Consider the following 25,974-nt stretch of genomic DNA (forward strand, 5'->3'; position numbering starts at 1 on the left):
ACACAACTTCTTCCTGTTTTCTCGATAGATCTGTGTTCAGTTTTCCAAGGCCTATCCACTGTGCCAACTTATAACTAAATCCGAGGGGGGTGCGATGGGGAGGTTCCCTTGTGAGCACTTTGGGACTTAACATGTGAGGTCATCAGTCCCCTAGAAATTAACTGCAGGTAAGGTAGATGCCCGACTAAGATTGATTGGGAGAATCCTCAGGAAACGTAGGCCATCAACAAAGGAAGTAGCTTACAAAAACGTCAGTCTGGGATCCGTAGCAGATAGCGCGGTTCCAGGCTGAAACGCCTAGAACCGCTCGGTCACTCCGGCCGGCCATATTCTGATACACTAACTACAATTTCATTATAAGAGCTGCAGTTCTTGTAAATGTAATATTTACCAAAATTTGCACAATAGTCATGAACCCATTCTCCACATTTAGTACAGTGAAATCACTATGTTAGTTGTACTGATTTGGAATAGGGCACAGCACACTGAATACAAGCCAGGCGTCTTTTTCGTCAGATTATCTCCCACGCCTCAAATTTTTCTCTCTGTCTTCGTGCTCATTTTCTCCCTTGTACTAGGAGATAACTGTATTTTCACTGCAACATCATGAAATTTATTCCATGTTTATTAACAGCTTTCCTCAGTGAAGTCCCAGTCATTACCTCTTTTGCCACTTTGCTATATTTTCCTTTTGGTACAGTGCCACTGTTTATCCTCTTTTTGTAATTTCTCATATTCCCTTCATAAGGAAAGTTCATAACGAGAAACTGCATGCGACACGGGCAGGCTGTAACTCGGCGACCACTGGCCCCAGCCCCAGCCAAGAAAGCAGTAGAAATCGGCACATTGATGCCATTTTGCTTGACTTGTGGATGGCATTCCATACATTTCCTCTCTGCCGCCTGCTGACCAAAATCGAGGGTACAGAATATCAGACTAACTGTGTGATTGGATTGAAGAGTTTCTAGCAAACAGAACACAGCATCTCATTTTGAATGGAGAAAAGTTTTCAGACGTAAAAGTAATTTCGGGCGCGCCTCAAGGGAATGTGTAGAACCGTTGCTTTCCACAGTGCATATAAATGACTTATTAAATAACGTCGAAAATTCCATGAGGCTTTTCGCGGATGATGCTTTTCGCGGATGATGCTTCTGCATACAGAGAAGTCGCAAAGCTAGAAAATTGTAACGAAATAGAGGAAGACCCGCAGGGAATCGACGATTGATGCAGGGAGTAGCACGTGACCCTCAACATAGAGAAATGTAACGTATTACGTAAAAATAGACTTAAAAACACTTTTTTGTACTAGTACACGATTGCAGAACAATCACTGGAAATAGTTAAATCCATAAAACATCTACGAGTATGTGTGTGGAGCGATTTAAAATGCAAAATCCACATAAAATTAACTGCAGGTAAGGTAGATGCCCGACTAAGATTGATTGGGAGAATCCTCAGGAAACGTAGGCCATCAACAAAGGAAGTAGCTTACAGAACACTCGTTTGACGAATACTTCAATGTTGCACATCAGTCTGGGATCCCTAGCAGATAAGATTGATAGAGGAAATATAAAAGATGGAAAGAAGACCAAAATGTTTCATTACAGGTTCGTCTTAACATAATGGTTCAAATGGCTCTGAGCACTATGGGACTTAACTGCTGAGGTCATCAGCCCCCTAGAACTTAAAACTACTTTAACCTAACTAACCTAAGGACATCACACACATCCATGCCCGAGGCAGCATTCTAACCTGCGACCGTAGCGGTCGCGCGGTTCCAGACTGTAGCGCCTAGAACCGCTCGGCCACTCCGGCCGGCTAACATAATGGAAAAGCCTCACTCAGATGCTGGGCCAACTCCAGAAGCAAACGCTGCAGGCGTTCTGCATCACGGTGTGGGCTGTTGTTAGAAGATTCAACCAATACATTGCTTCATCCTACGTATATCTCGAGAAAAGACTGTGAATATAGAATTAGAGAGATTGGATCCCACACGGAGGCTCACCAGCAATCGTTGTTCCGGTGAATCATACGGGACTGGAACAGGGAAAAGGGCAGGGACAAATGTTCAAATGTGTGTGAAATCTTATGGGACTTAACTTTTAACGTCATCAGTAACTAAGCTTACACACTACTTAACCTAAATTATCCTAAGGACAAACACACACACACCCATTCTCTAGGGAGGACTCGAAACTCTGAGGGAAGGGACAGTGGTACTCGAAGTATGCACCGCCACACACAGTAAGGTGGCTTGCGGAGTATACATGTATGTGTAGAAATATAACAAATTGCTGCATACATTGCCATTTAATACTCGGTTACAGGTATGCATCACTCACGTGAAGTTAAGACTTTTACATGATACAGTGCTTGCAGTGATATATAAAATGGCTACGTCGCTATTAAAAAAGTATTCGAGGAGGAAAAATTGCAAACAGACGGGAAAACATCATTTTCTCTCGCAGTCTCTCCACTACCGACAGCCCGCCCTCCAGCAATCGGCATAATTCAAAATTCACGTGAACAAATTGCCCCGTGTAACAGCTAGCCTCGATCCCCCTCCTAAAAAAACAATCGTCATCACTTTCTCCACTGAAAGGATTGTTTCCAACTTTTATGGGTACATTCTTGCTCTCGAAAACCTACCCTTTCGATTATATCTTGGTCTCCAGGCTGCAATCGCGTATTTTCGTTTCGTCTACAGTCACATAATCAAGCCAGAGTTCCTCCATATCGTGCTTCAGTTTATGCGAACACTATTTTGAAGTGGTGTTGCTCTAGTAATCATCGAGCATTCAGTTTCTGCAAATGCAAGAAAGTAACTCAGAATATTTGGTACATGTCTATAAGAGATGTTTGTTACTCTCTCAATAATCTCACGAATCATTTTGTATCACGATAACCTCAATTTTGTCGAGAAAAGTCTTCGCCCACGACGTGGCAAATCTGTGGTGCTTTTGCGATCACGTTTTAATTTGTTTATTCAGTATTAAACGGTTATTAGTGCTGATGCAGAATCGTATGTACCTCCTAACTCAGTTTCCATCCGACCTGCAGTTCGTCTTCCAATGAAACATCGTCGGTGCTACATGGTAAATGACTCCTTCATTACCATGAAACGTGCTACAACGATCATTTAGCTACCAATAAACAACTGCATGTTCCACGGTTGAACCAAATCCTTTCAATAAATACGATTACACATAGCTTATCGAAATTTCCCAGTCCTTCACCCCATCCTATTAAAACGTAGAATAAAAGGGATAAATTGTTGCAAGGGAAGGCGAAAATCAAGGACATTTCAGCCCTATTGAAGAGGAAATAAGAATTCGCTACGCACTATTACTCATATTAAGTTATCGAACGAAAATGCAAGTGCAAATGGATAAACAGTTTCCAACTAGTGACAATTGCAACTCAGATAAACCTCACTGGTTACGATACTGCAACGACGAGAGACTGGCGGAAGGAAAATTTCGAGATTTGGCTTTAGTTACTTTAGCTACCGCAAAGAGTGATACTTCGAAATCATTCAAAGCCTCTGGTTGCTAGATCCACTTTTACTAAATAATTGTTCAAACAAGTTAGTAAATTACACAATATAAATGCACCTGAATGATAAGAAAACGGAAAACAAGAATTACGAACAGCAAAAATGAGAAATAAATCGCAGCCAGTATACAGGAATGAAACAAAATACACTACGGGGGAATACAGGCAGTTTTGGAGTTAGAACTTGACATCATAGTGACAGAAAGTAAATGATGGAACACTTGCTCAGCTGAAAAAGTAGAGAACGAAAGATTCTCATTGTCTCATCTAAACTGTTCCAGCCTTTGACTTAAGTTCGCTCGGGCAGTCTTTACGGAATAGTCATCGATAGTCAGGAAAGATTTGAACCTAGGAAAAAAGAAGATAAAGCAACAAAGATATAATAAGCAAGTGAACGAAACATAAAACTCTTTAAAAAACAGAAAAGCGCGTTGTAATATTAACAACCAGTAAGTGCAGTTCATATGGTTCAAATGGCTCCGAGCACTATGGGACTTATCTTCTGAGGTCATCAGTCCCCTAGAACTTAGAACTACTTAAACCTAACTAACCTAAGGACATCACACACATCCATGCCCGAGGCAGGATTCGAACCTGCGACCGTAGCGGTCGCGCGGTTCCAGACTGTAGCGCCTAGAACCGCTCTGCCACTTCGGCCGGCTGCAGTTCATAAAATTTGTTTTCAGGACCCAGAAATCTGGGGGAGAAATGATGGTTTCGAGAAATGAGGAGATAGAATATATCGTCTGCAACGTTGTTTAGTACGTGAGCAAGCAAGCATACATTTAAAATCATGTAGTTAAATAACTTTACAAAAGAGTCTTGATAGTAAGCATAAAACGAGTGTATCCGAAGAGAGAAAACACTGAGAGGAGGCTCACATTCCTACAGGAGATAGCAACTGAAGGGAAAGCTAAATCCTAAATATAAAAATGTGTTTTCTGAAAGACAGGAAATGTGGATCACCTTAGAACTACTCCAAGACTTTTATTGTCAACAAGAAGAATAAACAAAAAGGGACAGATAGGAAAAAAGTTATTAGTCCCATAATGCCTGTGTACTTAACGCTAAGAGGCATGTACAGGAGACCTATTGCCAAGCTCTTTTTCATCTCAGATTTCTCACTGTTTCCTCATTTATGTCTACCTCACAAACACTTCCTCTACAAAGCATTCTCAGAAACAAGCATCAAAATGCCATTACTAATTACTTGAGAGCCACCCCGTAGCTAGAAACTTCTGGAAAGTGTGTTGTTCCTACAGAATATACCAACAGATCTTTTTTTCTCTCTCTAAGTCAGACATGTGTGGATACAAAATTAATATACTTGCGTCCAGAGTCCTGTAGTATTTTGGAAGTAACACAATTTTATGTCTGAAGTCTTATTAAATTTGTTAACATGTCATTTCTGGATACAAAGAATCGCTCAGTCGTAAAGCTGCTGAAAGATAAAACTTTCAAAACCACTTTGGCCGGCCACTGTGGTTTCAGGGGTGGCACGATGTGGTATCGTAGAGCCCAGATTACCAGTAAGATTCACGCCTCGTCGTGTTTGTGGGTTTGAAATAAGTAATTACTATATACGTTATGCATAGCTAAGGCGTATGAAAAGAAATTGCTGAAATAAATCGCACATATGCAAATTTTTGGGTCGATTACACGTACCAAAACAAGAAAAGACGTTCACATAAATCTATCTCCAGAAATTCGACTTTCTTAATCATTATTGATACAACATTTACAAAGTTCTCAAATCATCAATGGGTAAGAAATGTTCCAAATGACCTCTACTTGCTTCTGCAAATATCCATCCGTCTGTAATGGTAAGTGTCACACAGAGCATATCTAATAATGTGAGTGAAAGTTTCTGGAAGCCCAACACGCACCAGCCACAGGCAGTGTCATATATGGAGAAGCACGATCTGTAGCAAATCTGGAAAATTATACTAAGTTATGTCATTACAGACAGTATCTGTAAAATGTTCTAGGAAGGGTTAACTACCCACCACACTCACCTAAAATTCCAGTCCACACGTCTATCTGCTTATGATATTACCGTAATGCTTGTCATCAGCCCACAAATGTCGGTTGTGCAAATTTTGTATTCCTTCTTTTCCAAATGTTGCCTCATCTGCAAACAGGGCTATAGACATAAACAAGAGATACGTAGTTTGGGGAACAAATAATCCGTAAGGGCACTTCCGTGTTCAGTTCTTGGTAGGCGAAAGGCCTTATATGCGGATCTGCCAACTTGTCAGCCATAAGTGTCTCTTTGGATTAACTGATACAATTTAAAGCGAACATAACACGAATAAATTTTCCCGTAAGCTATCGTGCATGGTAGCTAGATTTAAAAATTTGACATTTCTATCACAGCTCACAGTTCGTGAGAAATTTCAGATTATTTTTTTACTGTTCAAAGCACCCTAAGTCCGTTACTTCACATTGTGTTTGATTTATTAGCGCTAGTATCGAGAGTACGTTTACATCATTCATTAGTTTCAAAACTCATCTTTTTCGCAAGCAATTCCGTTTTTTTCATTTGTAGAGAATCACTGTTACCGACTTGACTTCAAAACGTGCGCCCGAGGTACGGAGCGTACAGCTGGTAGTCAGGGAGAGCTCTTGCTCTGCCATCTGTTGTGAAAAGGTGGAAGCTCCGAGTACGGCGAGCCGACCAGAGAGTGCGCGGAGGTCAGCTCGTTCTCCGCGGGAGCTTCGCACTTCAATATTAACTTTTCTTTGTAGTTTGCATAACTCTCATCAGATAACTTCCATAAAACACTTTCATTACTACGATAAAACTACTCGGAAAGTTACGAGTAATATGAAATGAAGAATAATTCAATTACCATCACCAGGAGGAATGGCAAAGTGTCGCCTCCAGTCAGTGCTATCGCTTCACGAACATGTATTGTAAGTTTTAACCTTAAAAGCCCACACATTATCGAAATTTAAAGTTATTTTAATCACCTGCTTGAACAAAGTAGGAATATCATTGCACTGCTAACATAGCCCACCATCCTGATCCTTTTCCGTATGATTCGAGGGATCATGAAGTAAGTCAACAAAAAGTACACTGAATAAAAATTGTAGTTAAAGTTTCGTCGACGGCATTTCGTTCACATAAAGCACTGCTACTTCTACCGACATAAAATACGTTTTTATCTCAAAAATAATTTCTTGTGGTACATTTTGAATTTTTTTCATTTTTACAAGTAATTCTCAAGTAGTGAAACACTTTTCTAATTTTCTCGCCTGTTAATTATGTCCCATACTGTTACTTTGGCCGAATCGTTGGTGACCAAATGAAGTGACATAGTGCTAAAGGCACTGGACCCGCGTTCGGAAGTTTCAGATTCCCCTCTGGCTATTCCCATTCATGCTCTCTGTGTTCCACATTAATCGATGTAGAGCAATCCTGGATGATTACATTATAGGCACAAGGTTCAATTTTCTCATTTTTGCTGCACGTATCGGAGCTTCAGCTTCGACTCTAATAAACTTGATTTCAGTGGGACGCTAAACCTTAAAGTAATCTACGTTTGCTTCCTTCCTAATGAGGGTCTCAGCTTGCTTTTCACTTACACACGAAGAGTGAAGTGGAACATTTTGAAGAGATAAACAGTCTTGGCTGTTTTGAATCCAGGACTGTTCCTTTGTTCAAAACATTAATTACTGGTTGCTATGTCATTCTGACCTGAACTGGAGAAAGTTATGAAGTGGACTGTTAATAAATAAAAAAATGAGCTTTTGGTAGGTGAGGCGATTTGTCGTTTTTGCTCTCGTTAAGTTCGTTTAAAATAAGTAACTAGCCCTTTTTTCCCCAGTCGCAAAGCACTTTAATGGATATTAATTTAATAACAGCTAAATTTACGTTGTTTCCAGGATAGAATTCTACTGTTGTCCTCCTTTTTTTCTTTAAAAACGTGTAAGTATTTAGAAAATGATATTTTGATTTTGGTCCCATATTCCAGTATTAATTGCTGTTGGAGAGGTAACATTGAATGGAAGTTACTACGTATTTGGTTCTGGGGGTGCAACTGTTCCGACGTGGGAAAAGACCCGTTACTCGAATTTTAGAAATCGAACAGCTTTTATATAACACTTGACAATCTTCAGGATCGCTTTACACGCAGTCAGTGAAGTATATGAAACGTCTGAAAAGGTGTTTTCAAAAAAAAAAAAAAAAAAAAAAACTCGTTACGAGAGTTGGTGCACTTGCATTTTGCCATTCCGAGCACTTAGTCAGCTATCTAAATTTCGAGTGATCCTTCAGCGCCGCATCAATTTTGAAGTCTTCACCTACTAAAAGCGAGCTAGTGACATTGGAACAATTTCACAGATGGTGTACCACCCAGACGAATCTTTTGTGAAACGAATGGAGAAAACTTAAGAGCTGTTATTCATCGCTAAGCGAAGAAGCTTCTGATTATTCTATTTCTGTTGTGCGGAAATTCTGATAGTTATTCCGTCTCTATTGGAAGGCGGACTGTGATGTTTTCTGTACGTCGGGATAGCCCTTCGTTGTTTTTCACTTACCACTATCCATGTACATAATGTTATCATACCGAGCGAGGTGGCGCACTGGTTAGCACACTGGACTCGCATTCGGGAGGACGACAGTTCAATCCCGTCTCCGGCCATCCTGATTTAGGTCTTCCGTGATTTCCCTAAATCGCTTCAGGCAAATGCCGGGATGGTTCCTTTGAAAGGGCACGGCCGATTTCCTTCCCAATCCTTCCCTCACCCGAGCTTGCGCTCCGTCTCTAATGACCTCGTTGTCGACGGGACATTAAACACTAATCTCCTCCTCCTCCATATTGTTATCACAAGCACGTAACTAAATAAACGAGACTCAACACGCCAGAGCGGGAACAAATCGAGTTACCCCGGGTGAACCCGAACTCCACCGACAAAATTTTTGGGGTTGTTGAGCGATATTTTACGGATATTTGGAAGAGGGGACCCGTGGTCACCGGTGGCTCATTACAGTGTAATGGTATTTCGTTCGGCTTCCAACCTCTATGCATCCTTGCACCTTTGTTGTTGACGACAATAATGCCTCCTTCATTGTTCGCCCTCAAGCTTACATTCATTACTTCTCGGCCCTGTGCCGGATTTGTTTCCCCGATTGTGTTGTACATTAACATCGATATGCAGCGGATGGGTATACTGACGGCCGATATGACCCTCGTGTGCAGGTTCACTAAATGCAGTGGATTGAGCTGTTCTCGAAGCGACAGCAACCACATCACAGTCTTTTTGCATGCATCTGTACATACGCCAAGTATTGTATCCTTCCGTTTTAGAATGAATGATACTGGCCGTACGAGGTATGCGAGAACACGCGTTCTGGAAAAGAATGGATTACACGTCCCTGGTGACAGTCGTGGCAGTTTTAGTCGGCGCATGAGCTCTTGTTGTTAACTGTCATGTGACTGGACGTTACGTACGTCCCAACAATCTGAACAGAGTCGTGTGCGTAACGTTTCCTCAATGTGTCCTGTTCGTACTAGAAAATGCGCCGTTAGGAATTCGTAAGCTCATATTGTTTCAGCATGGCAGGATACTGTCACACTTTGCACTCCATATTAGGAACAGCATTGCTTTATATTTTCGTCAACAATGGAATGGCCGTGGTGGCCCTGTTCCATAGCCAGCTCGGTCACCAGACAACACACCAATGGGCTTCTTCTGCTGGGGATATCTGGAGAGACTATTTCAAGCGTCTGCAGATGATACTCACATGAATATGATTATTAGGATTGTCACAGGAGTGGAAGTCGTATTATCGTCATACCTTAGCATATGATTCTGCAGAGATGCCGAGAAAATTTTGGTCCTACTTAAAATCGCTAAGCGGGACTACGGCTTCTATCCAGTCACCCGTTGACCAATATGATGTGGCAGTAGAAGATAGCAAACCGAAAGTTGATATTTTAAATTTCCCATTTAAGAAATCGTTCACGCAGATGAATCATATAAACATACCGTCGTTTGGTCATTGCACAGCCACCCGTACGGAGGAAAAAAAAATGGTTCAAATGTCTCTGAGCACTATTATGAGGTCATCAGTCCCCTAGGACTTAGAACTACTTAAGCCTAACTAACCTGAGGACATGACACACATCCATGCCCGAGGCAGGATTCGAACCTGCGATCGTAGTGGTCTCGCGTTTCCAGACTGAAGCGCCTACAACCGCTCGGCCACAAAGGCCGGGCAGAGGAAAAAGTAATAAGCATTCATGGAGTAGACAAACAATTGCAGGGGTTAAAAATAAATAAGTCGCCAGATCTGGATGGAATCCCACTCCGATTTTACAAAGGGAGCTCAACGGCATTGGCCCCATTCATAGCTTTCATTTATCGTGAATCTCTCACCCAGCCCAAATCCCAAGCGACTGGAGAAAGGCGCAGGTGACTCATGTGTATAATAAGGGTAACAGAACGGACCCGCAAAATTACATCCAATAACATTAACATTGGTTTGCTGTGAGATTTGTTGGTTGGTTGGTTGGTTGGTTGATTTGGGAGAGGGGACCAAACAGCGAGGTCAGCGGCTCCTAAGGATTAGGGAAGGAAATCAGCCGTGCCGTTTCAAAGGAACCATCCCGGCATTTGCTTGAAGTGATTTAGGGAAACCACTGGAAACCTAAATAAGGACGGCCGGACGCGGGTTTGAACCGTCATCCTCCCGAATACGAGTCCAGTGTGCAACAACTGCGTCGCCTCACTCGGTGCTGTGTGAAGTTCTTGAACAAATTCTTAGTTAGAATACAGTAAAGTTCCTTGAGACGGAAAAGCTTCTGTCTGCGAATCAGCTTGGTTTTAGAAAGCATCGATCGTCGGAAACTCAGCTGTCCTTTTCTCACATGAGATCCTGCGAACTATGGATGGATGGCAAAAGAGCAGATTTCATATTTCTATATTTCCGAAAAGAATTTTACACGGTGTCCTACTGTAGTCTGTTAACGAAGTTACGAGCGTGTAGAATATGTTCCGTAATATACACGCATGAGTGGCTCGAAGACTTCTTAAGTAACAGAAACCAGTACATTGTCGTCGAAGGCGAGTTTTCTTCAGAGACGAGGGTATCGTCAGGAGTGTTCCAGAGAAGTGTGCTAGGACCTTTGTCATTTTCTATATACATAAATGACCTGGTGGACAGGGCAAGCAGCAATCTGTAGCTGTTTGCCGATGATGCTGTGGTGCACGGGAAGGTGTCGTTGTTGACTGACTGTAGGAGGATACAAGATGACTTACAAGAAAATTCTAGTTGATGTGGTGAATGGCAGCTAGCTCTAAATATATAAAAACGTAAGTTAATGCAGATGAGTAGCGAAACCGACAAGTGATGTTCGAATATAACATAAGTAGCGTGTTGCTTGACACAGTCACTTCGATGAAATATATAGGTGTAATCCTGTAAACGATATGAAATGGAACGACCAAGGAAGGACCATGTAGGGAAGGTCGATGGTTGACTGCGGTTTAAAATGGTTCTAATGAGCATACAGGACACTAGTGGGACCCATTTTTGGGTACAGTTCGAGTGTTTGGAATCCGCACCAGTTCGGATTAAAGGAAGATGTCGAACTTCGGGAACGAGAAATACTACTGAGAAAATTTAGAGGAAGCTGACTGCAGAAAGATCCTGCTACCGCCAACGTACGTTCCACGTACGGACCACGAAAATAAGAGAAATTATCGCTCGTGCGGAGGCGTATAGACAACAGTTTTTGCCTCGCTATGTTTGCGAGTGGGACAGGAAAGGAAATGACTAACTGTGGTGCGTACTACCCTCCGCCACACACCATGCGGCGGCTTGAATAGCATGTTTGTAGATGAAGATGCAGAAACTTTTGGGATGCTTCAGCGTGGAATACAGTCGGTGGTGCGTTGCTGTGCACTCTACTGTAAAGTGATGATTCACATTTTAAACAGTACCTGTAAGGGAACAGTTCTGCATTTGTTACGTGCTCTGCTGCACACTAACAGAACTCTCTAAATGCGCTGTGATAAAAGTGTTTGTGTTTCGTTTGAGCGTGATTTCATTGCACGTTTCGGTGATCGCGTATTACGGATGTTTTCGCTGCTGTGAAAGTCCTTTCGCAGGAACAAAGGTGTTTGGGTAACAACCAAAAAAAATGGTTCAAATGGCTCTGAGCACTATGCGACTTAACTTCTGAGGTCATCAGTCGCCTAGAACTTAGAACTAATTAAACCTAACTAACCTAAGGACATCACACACATCCATGCCCGAGGCAGGATTCGAACCTGCCACCGTAGCGGTCGCTCGGCTCCAAACTGCAGCGCTTAGAACCGCACGGCCACTCCGGCCGGCGGTGATAAACCAAATGAGTCGCAGATACATTATCGCTCTATAGCTACCCACCGAAGACCACAGGTTCTTTATATCAAAATACCCAAAACGTATTCCCGAACTATCTCTAAAATTTCATCGGTGAAGTTCGGATTCACCCTGCATAGTTTCGTTTCCACATTCGCGAGAACAGAGAACGGAAAAAAATTTACGTCAGTTTTGTTCAAGTAAGGACCTTCACTTGAACGCACTGGCCGAAAGTGAAATAATTTCGTCTTCAGAAGTAGTGCAGCCTTGAATACTTTTTAGATAGGAAATTTTCCGTGCTGATAGTGGATTGACCTCTACGAAACGTGCTGGAATTCAATTAACCTGTGACAGAAAATATGGAACTTACCTCTAAGATATAGCAAATGTTCAATTTTTTATTGGGTAGACGCTGTAATCATTCTTGAGTTACTGCCAATTTATTTCTAATTTTCTGCTTTTCTGTGTTTTGCAGGTGAGTATCTGCTTCATACGCTGCATCGCAGAAAGAAGCCTATCTGTAAGTAAAACAAAAGCGTCGTTCCACGAAAATTTTATTGACCTTCGTCTCGGTGCCTCAGTATGCTATTCCTCATTCCATTTGTATTAACGTTTTGATCCGCGAAAAGAGCTGGCAGGTTTGTTAAGCTCTCAGCTTTTATTTATTTTTCCCGAGAATTTAGTGTTTGATAGACGTTTCACTGTCGCGGCTAAAAATGAGAACCCCGTGTATTGAGAGCCCGCCTGCAGTATTTTCCGCTTGTATTCGGAGCTGTGTCACTATCGGCTTAGTGTCTACCTATAGAGTCAGTGACCTATGTGAAAGTAACTGAGGCCATGAAGCACCGGTTCATGTAGCCGAGACGTGTCTAGCCGCCAGCAAGTGTAGCGCTTTCCCCGGCAGACCTCAGCTGAAACTTCGGGCAAGACAGCCAGTACTTCCACAGTGCTCCTGCTCCTCCTCCGCCCAGAGCTGCAAATTAAGAGTGTTGCTTTATAGCCGCCTCAGGCGCTTAGTTCTTAAGTCGCCAGTGCGACACATCAGTATTCATCGATAGCGCCTGATTGTGATAAATTTTATGGCTGTTTCGTGTTGCAAACTGAATCTTCTTAAGCGACCTTGTGTTTGCTTCCAACTGAGCTCAGAAGGTAATGGTCCAATCCGACACGGAAAGAAATGCGCTGTCCAAATTTTAGCTGCTAAGGCGCACTGCAAATGTTTTTTTAAAATGTTAGTCATTTTTCAGCACGGAGAGCCTCTTGTAACAACGGTTTGTACAGCCCTTACTGCCTAGTAAGCGTATCGACGAATAAGCAGTCGCAGCCGTCGCAAGAAGACATTGTGCCGCGTAGCGGAAAGTCCAGAGTGCACACATGCGAATTTTAAGCACTCACACCATACCGAACTGTCTCAAATCATTAATTTTTTGAACGACATGCAGTTAATATAGACAGCTAACCCGTTGCCGATATAATTGTTACCCAAGTGACTAGCACAGACAAGAAAATCAAGGCAGTGTGTATGATGTTAAATTACAGACGACTTCCATCAAGCAGGACGTTAATTTGTTGACATTAAATGTTTTTTATAACAATTCCTGTAATTCCTGTAACACAGATCTACTGATATGTTTTTGAACAACGTATTTTTTTCTAACAATCAAACAGTTCGCTGTTTATTCCCAGTAGTCCTCACAAAAACGCGACGTTTCTATCGGATGACAAAAACAAATATTTTCCTTACACCAGGCACACCAGATAAAAGAAAAAATAATGCATTGACGCACATCACAGTAATTACTATTATTTATTAGACATAACTGGAATGCAGTAAGAAATATAAGAAATTGTCGTGGCCTTTGTCCTGCATATTGTGCTGCATATCAGGCATACTTCATCAAATTCATAAAATGTGGGGACGCAAATTGACAATGCAGAAATGACTGAAGTTTCACAATACTGTTTCGATGATAAATATGAAATGTTATAGAGCTATTGGAAATTATATTGTCCGGTAGTTTTCTGAAAAATACTTTACACTGTTGAATTTTTTTTATCGAAAGCCTGAAACACGCTATTCATTCCGGCTGGAATCCCAGTTATATTAACAGTTTTTTCGGCGTCCTGCTAAAGGCAGTCTGAGTCCAAAAAAGCGATGAATATGTTTCGGATGTAACACTGAAAATTATTCTCTCCCATTTCTAAAGATATTGGTCGTCGATTACAAGATTTTACCAAGTAAAATCTTTTTTTTTTTAATTTTTGGGCCTAATTTGCCTTGATGTCCCTGAAGACAGAGATAAATCTGCGGAAACAGAACAGTAATCCATTGACACTTGTCACTGGCATTGTAGTATGCGAAAGTGTCATAGCCATCGACCGCACAAGCAACTCCATATTTTTTCTCTCAAAATGATAAAGTGCGATCTGCATGCAACCTGACTGACTGGCTTTATACCCTGGCGAGCCAAAAGAATATGACTACCTGCTTAATAGCTTGCTAGTCCGTCTTTGGAACGAAATATGTCTCTGATTCTGCGTATCAGGGTTCAAAATGGTTCAAATGGCTCTGAGCACTATGGGACTTAACATCTGTGGTCATCAGTCCCCTAGAACTTAGAACTACTTATACCTAACTAACCTAAGGACATCGGCCGGCCGAAGTGGCCGTGCGGTTCTAGGCGCTGCAGTCTGGAACCGCGAGACCGCTACGGTCGCAGGTTCGAATCCTGCCTCGGACATGTATGTGTGTGATGTCCTTAGGTTAGTTAGGTTTAACTAGTTCTAAGTTCTAGGGGACTAATGACCTGAGAAGTTGAGTCCCATAGTGCTCAGAGCCATTTTGAACCTAAGGACATCACACACATCCATGCCCGAGGCAGGATTAGAACCTGCTAGCGTAGCGGTCACGCGGTTCCAGCCTGAAGTGCCTAGAACCGCACGACCACAACGGCCGGCGCGTATCAGGGATCCGACAGATTTTCGGTGGCTTTGTGGAGGTATGAGGCATTAATGTCTACGCACACGTCATGTAATTCTCGTAAATGACGGGCCTCTGATTTACGTACACTGTGATGGCGCCCGATGGTTGCCCAGATGAGTTCCATAGGATTTACATCAGGTGAGTTTTTTCGCCGTAACATCAACATAAGTTCACTATAATGATCCTCAGACCACTGTAGCACTGTTCTGACTCCGAAACACGGACAATAATACTGCTGAAAGATGACATGGACGTCGGGGAATACTTCAAGCATTACGGGATGTAGGTGGTTCGCAGCTGTTAGCGTCTCTTAGATTACTACCACAGGTCCCGTGCAAGTGCAAGAGAATGTCTCCCATAGCATAATATTGCTCTCACCAGCCAACATCCATGGTGCGCTGCACGTTTCGAGCCGCCGTTCACCTCGATGACGGAATTTGCGGAGACGACCAGCAACCTAATGTAGCAAAAATGTGATTCATAAAAACAGCTGAGACGTTTTCATTGATCGACGGTCGAATCCTGATGGTCCCTTGCCTACTGAAATCGTAAATGGCGATGTCGTTGGGTCAACATGTGAACACGTAGTCGTTGTCAGCTGTGGAGCTCCATGTTCAACAATGAACGGTGTGCTCCGAGACACTTGTCCGTGCACCAGCATTGTGCTCTTAGGGCAGAGATGCCACAGATCACTATCTATCCAGCTTTACAGAGCAGACAAGCCTCCGAACCCCGCGTTCTGTGAAGAACCGTGGGCGTCCAACCATTTAGCGCCTAGTGGTTGTTTTACTGTCGTACCTCTTTCCGTAGTTCTTCACGACAGTAGGACGTGAACCATCAACCAGCTTCACCGGTTTCCAAATACTCGTTGGCAGGCTCTGTGTAATAATAATCTGTCCTTTGTCGCTTATCTCAACGGATTTCCCCATTTACAGCCCACATCTTCACTAGGGTGATCCCCCGTCCCTGTCTGCTCCGCTTACATACTTTTGTTACCGAGTCACGTGCCCGCAACGCCACCGGGCGGCATCCAACGTCGCGGTGGTCAGTGGTCATTATGTTCTGGCTTATCAGTGTATACAGCTTTTATGGGATAACAAGAAGCTGCGGATTTACGTCCGCTACGAACTTCTTTATAGCGTTACTTATTAAGTTTAAGCGTTTTCTCCCTCCTTCGTTTAACCAAAGTATGTACAGCCTTTTCTTTCTCACTGAAAGCTATTAATGTGAATGTGTTCTTTGGGCTTGGAAGGTGTGGTGTGCGTACTGTAAGAACTTCGGTACACACACCATCAGATTATTTGACTTGTCGCTCTAGCGAAGTAGGCGAGTGTCAGCAATATGTCTCGTGGTCTTATCGGGGCGTGTTTATCTTCTGCCGTTAGGTCAGACGATAGAAATGCCACTTGCACGCTTAGAGTAGCAGATTGACGGTGACTAACTTTAAACAGAACTTGATTAATTTTCACACACATTTATTAAAATAATAAAAATCATAAACTTTACTTAACTTGGTTCTGGATGCTATTTACAATGGACAGTCTGAAGTTCCTTTGGTCTTGGTACGTTAATCTTATTCTCACATATCTCTGATACTTGACAAAGTGTCTATACATTTATCTTCATGGCTATGTACAGGAATATGATAATATTACTAGACGCAGACTAAAACATGACTATAGATTGGTACAGACTAATGCAGAGTGACTAATCGGAGGTCTGTACACTCGTTATAATACCTCGCGCGTTCATGTATCACTGCGCGACTGTGATCCGCGAGGAGAAAAGGTTCTACGTTAGCCGGAATCTCGTTGGCTGTGTTACATATTAATACGCGGATCGGCGGAAGCAGAATTTGGTCCGTCTCTAAGACAGCGCCATCTCGTAGTGCGGAGACGGACGAGCGCTGCGCCTGCGCTGTTGTGCGTAGCGGGGCGCGCTCTATTGAGAAAGTTGTGTACGTGCTGACTACGCGGAACTATGTACACAACAGAAGGTTTTCTGTTACTTGTTCTGGACTTTAATTACCACAACGATGATATTTCGAACCACAGTATGTTGAATTCTCAGAGTTTTTCATGTTCCTTCTATTGTTTCCATTATGTCTAACTAAATATCGACATCAGTGGAATGAATGTCCAAGAAATTAACAGATAAATAACAGCAATTTAGGTCTTCAGGAAAAAAAGTAGGAGAGTTCTATTGCGTACCACGTTCTTCATATGTATCTTCGCAAGGCTGAAAACATTAACTGGATTCCACATTCCTGTGAAATTCTGAAACCTGCACAAAAACAGACGCAGTTAGCAAGCATATACCAAGAAGTCACAAAAAAAATTGATGTCCATTATTAACACTCAGCTATACCGCAAAGGCAATTGTTGTGGTGAAGGCTAACCAAAGGCTGCGTTTCATTGGCAGGACACTTAGAAAATGTAACAGACCTACGAAGGAGACTGCCTACACTACGTTTGTCCGTCCTCTTTTAGAATACTGCTTTGCGGTGTGGGATCCTTACCAGATAGGACTGACGGAGTATATCGAAAAAGTTCAAAGTATGGCAGCACGTTTTGTATTATCTCGAAATATGAGAGAGAGTGTCACAGAAATGTTACAGGATTTGGGCTGGAAATCGTTAAAAGAAAGGCGTTTTTCATTACGACGGAATCTTCTCACGAAATTCCAATAACCAACTTTCTCCTCCGAATGTTAAAATATTTTGTTGACACCGGCCTACATAGGGAGTAACGATCACCACGATAAAATAAGGACGGAAAGATATAGGTGTTCATTCTTTCCGCGCGCTATACAAGTTGGAATAATAGAGAATTGTGAAGGTGGTTCGATGAACCCTCTGCCAGGCACTTAAATGTGATTTGCAGAATATCCATGTAGATGTAGATGTAATTATTATGGATACTAAACGAGTTGCAAATTCGAGAGAACAGTAACTGTGAACAATAATTGTGTCAGAAAAACTATCAACGGGAACTGGAATTCGTTTTAAAAGTTACGATTGCGTTGTTCCCTGTTATCTGTTTATCGATGTGTCGCAAACCAAGGATATGAGTCAGCCATGGTGCACATTCACTGTCTGCTACAGCTCTAGCGCGTTAGTAAATTTCTCCACCCGCCCGGCGAGCTAGGAATTTGGCAGACTTCAATATTTCTTTAAAAAAATACTTGCAGTGTGTCTTAGCAGATAAAACTTTGACACTGTGTTTCTTCCCGTATAAAAAAGTTCAGGGCAAATTTCGACATGTAGGATTGGATCAGAATGTGACAGTAAGCCTAATGTTAGCACATTCAACAGCACCTAGGTGGAAAAGAAAATATCAGTTCATCTCCCACATACACTACAAATACTGTGGGTATTGGCACTGCGTTTGCCTGAATCGATATATTGTCGGGGGAAAACGAAGAAAGAAAATCGGAGAATGTGATGTGCGCTGTCACACTAGGGGCATCCGTAGAGTGTTGTCTAGTGATGGGAGGCGCTAGGTTCGATTCCCGGCCTAGTCACCTTTTCTTCATCGACACGCCAAGTCGACGATGTGGTGCCAGTTAGAAAGACTTTTAACAGATAGCCGAACAATCCCAGACGAGGTTTCCCGGCCAGAAATACCACATGATAATACAATACCTACAGGCGGTGATAGTAAACATTTGAGCAGATGTCTGGTTGATTTCGTGAAATCTGTGATATTTCTTTGTATCTACTACCTCGCTTCAAGCGAACTACGCATTCAAAATATCGTCTGGTTGATTTCGTGAAATCTGTGCTATTTCTTTGTATCTACTACCTCGCTTCAAGCGAACTACGCATTCAAAATATCGTAAACAATATGGGGTGTTTCGAAAAGTGTTGAGTCTTACTCCTAACGTACAGACATCCCCTTAGCCACTGTTGTGTACCGGGTTGCATAGCGTGCAGGCGAGGCCGTGAGTGGCAGAAGCCTAGATGGCTGTTCGCAGAGATCGCCTACAGCGGATGGACTACGTTCCCACACGCGCCACGGAGCCTACAAGAGACTACGGTGACATCATTTGGACAGGAGAGCCAACGGTCGAGTAGCTCGTTACCTCAGACAGTGGCAGCCAATCACGGGGATCCAGTGTAGCAGTCCGCCGCAGAGTTACAACCTGCAGCCCAGGGCTGCAGTGGCAGTAGCAGTTCTGTTTCGTAACGAGTTGCAGTTGCGAAGTTAGCAGCGAGTGCTGTAGACTAATGACAGACGTCATACTCGAATATACTGTATTAGTAAACAGACTTGTTATTGGAACCACCCCGACATAGAACTGCATCTTCTGTGGACGATATTTGGTACTGGAAGTGATAACTTTTCAAGGGCAAAGGTTGCGTCTGTATTGAATGCTAGTGAACTATAGTTCACGTCAAGCTGTTCCTGAGTTACATGTACGAGTTCTTGTACTTGGATTAATTTATTTCTATAGTTGTTTCTCATCAATATTAAAGTCTTAAACATTTGTAATAATAGCAGTCATCTTTTTAAAAATAATTTAGTTTCGTGAATGAAGAAGAACCTCACCCTTTTGGTTTTTCAATCCCGCGTCCGGCCATCCTGATTTAGGTTTTCCGTGATTTCCCTAAATCGCTCCAGGCAAATGCCGGGATGGTTCCTTTGAAAGGGCACGGCCGAATTCATTTCCCATCCTTCCCTAATCCGATGAGACCGATGACCTCGCTGTCTGGTCTCCTTCCCCAAACAACCCAACCCAACACTTTTGGTTTTTACCCCTCAGAAAAATCATTTTAACCCTCGGGGGTGGCTGATGGGTGGAGGGAATTATCCCCGGGTTGGGAATGACAGTGTTAAAATATACATATTAGAGGCAATATTTTCCATACATTTTTTTCCCTGCTTTGGTCCATCCAACCCCCTCGGAAAGCTTTGTGGCCAGCATGTGAGCACATTGCAGAGCTCACAGTACCGTCCATGGTGACAACACTCTATACGAAGAACCATGTTGCGGCTTTTTTAGTGTCCAGGGGAACATCAGGAAGCGCGGTGAATTCATTATAATTATTGCCTTTGAATAAAAGCATAATTTCTGTTCGTCTCATTGTGTATTCCTGTCACTTACCTTCTGCACTACGCTGTAGTTGTTTATTTTGTGTATTATCCAAGTTAAATCGAACTATGTTACAGGGCAGTGACGAATTACATTCTTAAACTTTGCACACTGTATGCTGGAGGTACATCGTCCAACATAATCGTTTTGGTGGTCCAGGTGTTATGGTGTGGGGAGGCATGATGTTACACACATACATATATATTGTGTGTACGGGTCTTCCATAGCTCGAACGCTAACCTCTCGACCACCATGAGCTCTAACGTCCGGTACCTTCGCAATTATGCATCAGTTACATAATAGACACGCAAAATTTCTCATTCAATTTTCTCGGAATTGCCAGAGTAGTGCCCCTTACTACTTGCACATTATGTTGTTTTAATGGCCTACTAAAGGTGTACAAAGTTTGAAGTAAATCTGTGATCCCAATGTCTTGACTTCCCCTTTGTAATGAAACCAGTAGGAACCTCGGCTCATGCAATGCACTAGAATTACGTCAGGCAATATCGAGGAAGTTAGCTTAGGAAATGTGAAACTAAAAGAAGTAGTGAGTCTTATTATTTGGGCAGCAAATGGCCAAATTATAGAAGACATAAAATGCAGACTGGCAATAGCAAGAAAAGCATTTCCGAAAAAGAGACCAAAACATCGAATATACCGGGTGATCAAAAAGTCAGTATAAATTTGGAAACTTAACAAACCACGGAATAATTTAGATAGAGAGGTAAAAATTGACACACATGCTTGGAATGACGTGGGGTTTTATTAGAACCAAAAAAAGGAAAAAAAACATATTGCTAGACGCGTGAAAGATCTCTTGCACGCGTCGTTTGGTGGTGATCGTGTGCTCAGTCGCCACTTTCGTCATGCTTGTCCTCCCGGGTCCCCAGACCTCAGTCCGTGCGATTATTGGCTTTGGGGTTACTTGAAGTCGCAACTGTATCGTGATCGAACGACATCTCTAGGGATGCTGAAAGACAACATCCGACGCCAATGCCTCACCATAACTCCGGACATGCTTTAGAGTGCTGTTCACAACATTATTCCTCGACTACAGCTATTGTTGAGGAATGATGGTGGACATATTGAGCATTTCCTGTAAAGAACATCATGTTTGCTTTGTCTTACTTTGTTATGCTAATTATTATTGCTATTCTGATCAGATGAAACGCCATCTGTCGGACATTTTTTGAACTTTTGTATTTTTTTGGTTCTAATAAAACTCCATATCATTCCAAGCATGTGTGTCAATTTGTACCCCTCTATCTACATTATTCCGTGATTTATTCAGTTTTCGCATTTATACTGACTTTTTGATGACCCGCTAAATTTAATGTTACAAATTCTTTTCAGAAGGTATTTGCCTTGGGTGCAGCCTTTTACGGAAGAGGAACGCGCACACTAAACAGTTTGGGCAAGAAGAGAACGTAAGTTTTTGAAATGTGGTAATAAAAAAGAATGTTGGAGATTTGGTGGGTAGACCGAATAAATACTGAGAAGTGCTGAATCGAGCATCGATGTCCTGTAAATCTCTTCTCTAGTATCATCCGCAAGCCATACGATATGCTGCAGGTAATATTGTACTTACCGTTAATGGTAACGGCAGTAGAACACTCCAACGTGGTATGTCTGAAGCTACAGTAACGTAGCGAATTCTCTTCTCAGTGCGCTGATAAGCTTAGCGCCAGAAGAGACGTATTACAGCGTAAATATTAATTTGTGGAATAGACTGGACGTGGAAATATTTCAAAGCGAACAAAAAGAAGGAAAACTCTCAAGAACAGAGTAATATAACCTATAATGAGGCAAGGAAACCCTCGGATTGCAACGAGCTTTGTCTGCGCCCCTTCATAACGACAGTAAGGCTTTTTCTGTACATTTCACACAGTAGAATGGCTTACTTCCTGCTCAATAAAAGGTCCTTTCACATGTGTATCAAAACTCTGGTCCGCAGCTCGTGGTCTAGTGGCGCCGGCACAGTAGCTCAGCGTGTTCCGTCAGAAGGTTAGCTGCCGTCTGTAATAAAAGAAACTGAGTAAACGTATCAACGATGAACTTCAGCGGGTGTCATGGAACGTCAGCCTCCATCAAATGCAACGAATAATAACGAACAAAATGAGATCAACAACAAAAATATGGTTAACGTTGCTGCCTCTGGATCCCAGGGTCCTGGGTTCGATTCCCGACCGCGTTGGGGATTTTCTCTGCCCGGGGATTGGGTGTCTGTGTTTTCCTCATTATTTCATCACCATTCGGGAAAATAGCGAGAGTGAGGAGTGACAAGTGGACAGGCACTGATAACCATGTCATTGAGTGCCGCACAAACCGAAACCATTATTACCGAAAATCTGTTCCCAATTTCTTTTTCTTCAGCGATATCTTTAGCTACCAATATAGCCTTTCAAAAATCTTTTGTTACTTGCTTTTTCCTTTTATTCAAATATATCTTTAGCAGCCAATTTAGTCTTAATTTCAAAGCGAAGAGTGTCGCAACAGTTGTCGGGCCAACCCTATTTTATTTATCTGTGACCGGTTTCGGAGTAAATGAATTCCATTTTCTGGCATACACTGTAACGGCTGGAATAATATGTTAACATTATAGATAAGCAGTAAATCAAAACGAAAATGTAACAGCAAAGTAATGACCGGGTATATTTCACATAAGGTGTAAAACAACTATGGTAGTCTCCCATTCTGTGTTGTCTGTGGAGCAAATGTCCTCCGGGCTGGATTGTTCCGACGATTGTTGCAAGGTGTTGAAACCTCCCCTTGGAAAAATTTATGAATTACTGTGCTGATAAACCTCTCACATTATTTGATTTTTCAAACAGCTGAGCAGAACTGAACGTACTCAGACATTTCGCTCTTTACCTATTCTGATCAACACTAAACTGACACACAATATTTTTAGCGCAACGCAATCTGACTTTCAACAATCTCTACAAAGCAATGGCCTTGACTAACAATAACCTATACCTTTCATGAATCACTTACCTCACAAAAATCTTCGTTACTCGAACTACTGCAACACAGCGAGCGCCAATACTGCCAGCTAAATAAAAGATTCTAACTACTGAAGGCACTAACTACTGATAGGCATACTTAGCAAATGAAATATTTTGATAGAGAACAAAAAATGTAAGCCGGCCGCGGTGGTCTAGCGGTTCAGGCGCTCAGTCCGGAACCGCGGGACTGCTACGGTCGCAGGTTCGAATCCTGCCTCGGGCATGGATGTGTGTGATGTCCTTAGGTTAGTTAGGTTTAAGTAGTTCTAAGTTCTAGGGGACTGATGACCTCAGATGTTAAGTCCCATAGTGCTCAGAGCCATTTGAACCAAAAAATGTATTTACCTTAATAGTGTTCAAAAGTCATAATATATATATATATCAGTTCATGACATCCAGTCTTCCAAATTTACTGTCTCTAATGGACACACGCCAAGATCATCCGCTCTCAAAACTCCGCCATCTCTCTCCCCACATCCACCACTGCTGGCGGCTCACCTCCAACTGCGCAACGCTACGCGCTGTTCACATCCAGCTGCCCAACACTACAATAGCGAATATAGCGACAATGCCAACCAGCCACAGACTGCACACAGCACAGTCAGTGATTTTCGTAAAGAGCGCTACGTGGCGTTACCAACATAAAAACCTAAACAGCCTACTTACAGTGTTTGCTTTCAGGCGTTTCATGCCATACACGCCAACAGCTACGTGTTCGATGGAGCATAAAACGTGATTCATCTACAAAGACCACATGTCGGCACTCAGTGGACGCCAGTTGCATTATTGGCGTGCCAATTCCAGCCTTCGCCGCCGATGATCAGCAGTCAGCATGGGCGCATGAACCAGGCCCCAGCTGCGGAGGCCCATACGCAGTAAAGTTCACTGAACGGTATTTGAGGAAACACTGGTGGTAGCCCCTTGATTCATCTCCGCTGTCAGCTGCTCAGAGTTGCACGTCTATTGGCCCGTACATACCTCCACAGCCGTCTTTCAGCCCTGTCAGCTATGGCCCGTGGTGCACCACAGTTCAAAATGGTTCAAATGGCTCTCAGCACTACGGGACTTAACTTCTGAGGTCATCAGTCCCCTAGAACTTAGAACTACTTAAACCTAACTAACCTAAAGACATAACACACATCCATGCCGGATGCAGGATTCGAACCTGCGACGTAGCGGTCGTGCGGTTCCAGACTGAAGCGCCTAGAACCGCTCGGCCACTGCGGCCGGCCGCACCACAGTTGCCGCGGCGCCAGTTCTGGATAGCGCCATTTTACTATACACGGTACACTTAAACCACGACGGAACGCTAACCGATTACAAATTAGGCAGTTTCGGAAATGCTTCCACTATTGGTCCGAAAGTCAATGACCGTGCCCTTTTGGACGGCAGAAAATCGCTCCATTTCCACATTACGACAACGACTACACTGTTCTCGCGTATTCCCGACACGCTCTATGTACCCTCCACTGGCACTGCTGCCAGCTGCACGTTGATGTCGAACATAGACAGTGGTCACATTAATGCGACTGGACCGTATATTTCGTTAAACTGTTATGAATATTATGATTACTACCTCAAAACTGTTTGCATTCTCAAACAACTTTTTACCCGTTATTCGATATACAGTGAAGCCATTGATGCTACTGAAGCTTCACTGACAAATTTATGGATACAGAACAAGAAATTATGTTTGCTCAAGGCAGAATCAAAAAAATGGTTCAAATGGCTCTGAGCACTATGGGACTCAACTGCTGAGGTTATTAGTCCCCTAGAACTTAGAACTAGTTAAACCTAACTAACCTAAGGACATCACAAACATCCATGCCCGAGGCAGGATTCGAACCTGCGACCGTAGCGGTCTTGCGGTTCCAGACTGCAGCGCCTTTAACCGCACGGCCACTTCGGCCGGCAAGGCAGAATCCTTTTGCATAACATATACAGGATGGTCCATTGATAGTGACCGGGCCAAATATCTCACGAAACAAGCATCAAACGGAAAAACTACAAAGAACGAAACTCGTCTAGCTTGAAGGGGGAAACCAGATGGCGCAATGGCTGGCCCGCTAGATGGCACTGCCATAGGTCAAACGGATATCAACTACGTTTTTTAAAATAGGAACCCCCATTTTTTTTACATATTCGTGTAGTACGTAAAGAAATATGAATGTTTTAGTTGGACCACTTTTTTCGCTTTGTGATAGATGGCGCTGTAATAGTCACAAACGTATACGTACGTGGTGTCACATAACATTCCACCATTGCGGACGGTATTTGCTTCGTGATACATTACCCGTGTTAATATGGACCGTTTACCAATTACGGAAAAGATCGATATCGTGCTGATGTATGGCTATTGTGATCAAAATGCCCAACGGGCGTGTGCTATGTGTGCTACTCGGTGTCCTGGACATCATCCAAGTGTCCGGACCGTTCGCCGGATAGTCACGTTATTTAAGGAAACAGGAAGCGTTCAGCCACATGTGAAACGTCAGCCACGACCTGCAAGAAATGATGATGCCCAAGTAGGTGTTGTAGCTGCCGTCGCGGCCAATCCGCACACAAGTAGTAGACAAATTGCGCGAGAATCGGGAATCTCAAAAACGTCGGTGTTGAGAATCCTACATCAACATCGATTGCACCCGTGCCATATTTCTATGCATCACGATTTGCATGGCGACGACTTTGAACGTCGTGTACAGTTCTGCCACTGGGCACAAGAGAAATTACGGGACGATGACAGATTTTTTGCACGCCTTTTGTTTAGCGCCGGAGCGTCATTCACCAACAGCGGAAACCTAAACCGGCATAATATGCGCTATTGGGCAACATAAAATCCACGATGTCTACGACAAGTGGAACATCAGCGACCTTGTCGGGTTAATGTATGGTGCGACATTATGGGAGGAAGGATAATTGGCCCCCATTTTATCAAAATGGCTCTGAGCACTATGGGACTTAACTTCTGAGGTCATCAGTCCCCT

This window comes from Schistocerca americana, chromosome X (assembly GCF_021461395.2).
Source record: "Schistocerca americana isolate TAMUIC-IGC-003095 chromosome X, iqSchAmer2.1, whole genome shotgun sequence".
Taxonomy (NCBI): domain Eukaryota; kingdom Metazoa; phylum Arthropoda; class Insecta; order Orthoptera; family Acrididae; genus Schistocerca; species Schistocerca americana.